This window comes from Microcebus murinus, chromosome 17 (assembly GCF_040939455.1).
Source record: "Microcebus murinus isolate Inina chromosome 17, M.murinus_Inina_mat1.0, whole genome shotgun sequence".
NCBI lineage: Eukaryota > Metazoa > Chordata > Mammalia > Primates > Cheirogaleidae > Microcebus > Microcebus murinus.
Window position 1 is genome coordinate 57,804,386 of NC_134120.1, and position 5,103 is coordinate 57,809,488.

A 5,103-nucleotide genomic window follows, 5' to 3' on the forward strand; every position below is an offset into this window, starting at 1 on the left:
AGGAAACATCACCCAAGCACCCAAGAATTAGTGTGTTTCTGGTTATATGCAGGATAGTCATATCAAGTTAGGTGTAAGTGTGATTTTGTTATTGTTATTTGGAGATCAAGTGTAGTTTAAGGACATATATGTAGGTGCCATGTTGGCAAGGGCCTGACTGCTATAGTTAATTTTAATGTCACCAGGGCCAGGCTATGGTGTCCAGTTGCTTGCTGAAACACTAGGTGTTGCTGTGGAGGTATTTTGTAGATGTGATTAACATCTATAATCAGTTGCCTTTAAGTAAATGAGATAGTGGGCCTCATCCATTCAGTTGAAGGCCTTAAGAGCAAAGACAGGTTTCCTGGAAAAAAAAAAAAAGAAGGAATTTGGCTTCAAGACTATAACGCAGAAATCTGGCCAAAGTTTCTAGCTTGCTGGCCTGCCCTACAGATTACAGACTTACCATCCCCACAATCAAATGAGCCAATTCCTTTAAATAAGTCCCTTAAAAAGGCATCTATATCTATGTATCTCTAATTAGTTCTGTTTTTCTGGTAAGCCCTGACCGGTACAATTGGTATGGTGTGGACTTTTTGCCACTCAGCTGCTTTTGCCCTGCGGTATATTTGTGAGATTCCTCCCTGCTCTTACGTGCAGCCATAAACTGTGGATGAACTGGGGAGTAAAGCTGGCCCTCTGCACGCCTAGAGTCCTTGGTAGACAGGAGCCAGTAGGTGGCGCTAAAACATCTCATATGGAACTTTGAAATGCCCTGGAACTGCAGATTCCTAGGTGTCAGCAACTTCTGAAATTTGCGTCCCTATAACACAGCAGACTATTGGCAAATTGGAAATAACATCTTCACATTTCTAAATCCGATGCTAATTGACTCGATAAACTTGAAGTGCTCTGTGATTAAGATCAATGGGAAAGGACACAGGAGGCCTTGACAGAAGTAAGGGGAGGTTGCTTTGCCCTGAGTCCAGCACTAGAGACTGAGTCAACCACCTGGAAGGGTCTGCGATTTTACCCTACTTGCTAGCTAACAGGTTTGGCTGTCACAGACCCATAGATGCTGGCAGAAGCCATGTTATCATTCATAGCAATGGCAGTGGCCTGAGTTTCCACATTTTCTTGCCCCGTTTCCTTAAGCCTTGACGTGGTGGGCCAGATGACACCAGCACAAGCAGTGGCACGCAATTCAGGATGATCTCTGAGCTTGGGGACCCTGAATATTTGATAATTGGCAGTAAGCCTGCTACTCATTTGCCCTGGAGGGAGATACTGTTGTCTTCCAAGGGCATAAGAAAACTGCCATGTGCTTTGGAGAAAGACACAATTGTTTGTCCTCTAAGGTTGTTCACTACACATTCTTGAAAAGATAATCCAGAACAAAGAGAAACCAGTGCCTTGCTTGCAAGACACCTATAAATGTGAGACACCCAGGGAGACTCATCTCACAAGAAGAGTGTTGAGGATGAGGAGGTCCTATTCCACTGTGAGGTTTTGTGGGGGAGAAAGTGGTACGTCTCTAGGATGGGGAAGGTGGCTGCAGAATGGCATCTCTAAGCTTTCTGAAGATTAACATCATCCTCTGGGCCAGGAAGCTGCAACCTAGGCAGTAGTGGACTGCCTGGGATCTGTGGCGTTCCCCTTGGAGCCTTTGGCAAGTGGTATTCTCCCTCTTGTCTCCTGAAGCAGGTACTGGAGAAAACTGTCGTGCGAACATCCTTTGCTTCTTGCTCCTGAGCTCTGGAGGGAGAGCCTATCTAAACCAGGAGCAACCCCTAAGGCTTGTTTTCCTTTCTGATTGAGGCAGGAGAGAGAAGATGTTGCCATAGCTCTTGCAAAGGCAGCAGAGGGGCTGGGAAGGGCAGAGGGAGGTGGCAGAAGGCCAGGAAGGCCATCTTCCTACCATAGGTCAACACTCATAGCCTGCAGGGGGAACCCTTGTTATTCTAGACTCTCTTTCAGTGTGCAAGCAGCAACACGTAGGGCAGGGATGAAGGACTCAATCTCTTTCCTGTGAAGGGGTCAGAGGGCATTTTTGGATTGATCAGCCAAGAAGGGTGTGTGTTTCAGGCCTGTGATGCAGTGGCTGGGAATAAGGGAAGGGCAGGTCTCCTTGCTTACTTCCCTGCGTCTTTACTTCCATTATAATTTGTATTAGATATTAAAAGGAGTGAAATTACAGGTCATCAGATTTTTATTTGTAGAAAGAACCTCAGAGATGGCCTCTTCCAATAGTTTCTTAACCGAGCTTCTGGGATTTCTCTGGGCTCCATGGATGGGTTTTGGGGGTCCAACCTTTTCCTGATGTAACACATTTGATTCTCTAGAAGTTTATCATTTGACAGGGGATCAAATCATTCCCAGGAGACCATTAAGTGATAGAACAGACCAGTTGTGGGAATTTGGGCAGGAAGAGGTCGGTTGGTGTGGCTGTGTGTAAGGAAGCAGCCCTTGAGCCAGATGAGGAATGAGGTGCCGAGGTGCCGTACAAGGGGTGTCCTTGAGCCACTGTGCAGCGTGGTGGCAATAGCAGTGACCATGGGATGCGGCCGCCTCGGTATTCTCAACTGTAACCTTTAGGAAGGACACTTCACGATGTTTTATGGCAAGAATTTATACTTAAGCAGCACAATAAAGAACAGTTAGGTATCACTATTTAGATTGGTTTGGCTGGAGTGTGAGATTCATGTTGTGAGTCCCAGGGGAGAATGCTGCATAGACTAGGCAAGACCCCAAGTGCCATTCTGGAGACCCTGCACTTCATCTTGTAAACAGAAGAGAACATTGACAGTCCATAAGCAGAGAAAGACCTGATAGCAGCTGCAGCTGAGCTGAAAGAATGTGCAACTCAGGGGCCCTGGGAGAATGAATGAGAGAACAGGGAAGGAAGAACCAGTTCTTCTCAAGCATTCTCTGTCTGACACACAGTAAGCTCTCAAAAATGTTTGCAGCGGAGGAGAGAGAGAGATCCTACCGACACAAATTGTTCTGAGAATCAGTTGGTATCCACTTTTAATCAATTACTGTTCCCAAGTTCTCACTTTGTAATGAGGCTTGTTGTTCTGGGACCTGCAGAAGGAAATTGAGTTTTCAGTTAATTCGATCACTACCCCAGGGCCTGGCTATTTGGGACAGCTGATGTATAATGCTATAGTCTAGGGAGATATGGGAAATTTTTTGTAGGTCACTTTTAAAAATAGTTTGAAATGGCTGTGGAAACTTTCTAAGCCCTTTTGGTTCCAATATTCTAGGTAGGGATTTAGTCCTCTCCCTGATGTCTAAAAAGTTCACAGTGCAGGCCGGGCGCGGTGGCTCACGCCTGTAATCCTAGCACTCTGGGAGGCCGAGGCGGGCGGATTGCTCGAGGTTGGGAGTTCGAAACCAGCCTGAGCGAGACCCCGTCTCTACTAAAAATAGAAAGAAATTAATTGACCAACTAAAAATATATATACAAAAAACTAGCCGGGCATGGTGGCACATGCCTGTAGTCCCAGCTACTTGGGAGGCTGAGGCAGGAGGATCGTTTGAGCCCAGGAGTTTGAGGTTGCTGTGAGCTAGGCTGACGCCATGGCACTCACTCTAGCCTGGGCAACAAAAGTGAGACTCTGTCTCAAAAAAAAATAAAATAAAATAAAATAAAAATAAAAAAAATAAAAAAGTTCACAGTGCAGTGTGGTAGGCTAAATAAGAGCCTCCCAAGTGTGTCTACGTCCTAATCCCCAGAACCTGTGACTAGGTTATTGTGCATGGTAAAGCAACTGTGTGGATGTGATTGGGTTAAGGATCTTGAAATGGGAGGATTGTTCTGGCTTATTTGGGTGTGCCCACTGTAATATAACTGTCATTAATAAGGAGATCCAGGAGAGTCAGAGTCAGAAGGGGTGATGTAATGAGAAGCAGAGATTGGAGTGATGTGCCCGTGAGCCCAGGAATGTGGACAGCCTCTGGAAGCTGGAAGGGGCAAGGGAGGTGCCATGGGCTGAATGTTGGTGTCCCCCCAGATTCATGTGTTCAATTCTAATCCCCAAGGAGATGGGAGCAATTAGGTCAGGAGGGTGGAGCCTTATGATTGAGATTCGTACCCTTATAAAGAGACCCCCTGCAGAGAGCTACCTCGCTACTTCCATGGGAGGCTATAGTGGGAAGATAGACTCTTTCCAGATACTGAATCCACCTTGATCATGGACTTCCCAGCTTCCAGAACTGTGAGAAATAAATCTCTGTTGTTTATGAGTCACTGAACTTACGGTATTGTGTTGTAGCAGCCTGAATGGACTAAAACAGAAAGAATATTCTCCTGAAGCCTCCAGAAGAAATATGGCCCTGCCAACACCTTGGTTTTAGCTCCTTAAGACTAATTTTGAACTTCTTACCTCCAGAACAGTAAGAATAATTCTGGGCTGTTTTAAGCTAATTTTGTGGTATTTATTACACACAAGCACTGGGTTGTGACAAAGGATGTCTTTTAGGCTTCCCCTCCACCTGAGACCTCGTGCAGTGGTTCCCAACTTCACTTCACACTGGAACCCTGTGGGGAACTTTTGAAGATCCTTCTGCCCAGGATCTGCCCCAGACTAACCGAATCTCAATCTCTAAAAGTAGGATTTAGGCCGGGCGCGGTGGCTCACGCCTGTAATCCTAGCTCTTGGGAGGCCGAGGCGGGCGGATTGCTCAAGGTCAGGAGTTCAAAACCAGCCTGAGCAAGAGCGAGACCCCGTCTCTACTATAAAAATAGAAAGAAATTAATTGGCCAACTGATATATATATAAAAAAAAAAATTAGCCGGGCATGGTGGCGCATGCCTGTAGTCCCAGCTACTCGGGAGGCTGAGGCAGAAGGATCGCTTAAGCCCAGGAGTTTGAGGTTGCTGTGAGCTAGGCTGACGCCATGGCACTCACTCTAGCCTGGACAACAAACCGAGACTCTGTCTCAAAAAAAAAAAAAAAAAAAAAAAAAACAAATAAAAGTAGGATTTAGGCATCATTATTAATTATTTGAAAATAGAGAAATAATCCACATGACAATAAAATGTATGTATCTTAGGCATTTAGTTCAAAGTGTTTTGGCAATTGTATACACTAGTGTAACCACTATCCAAAACAAGATACA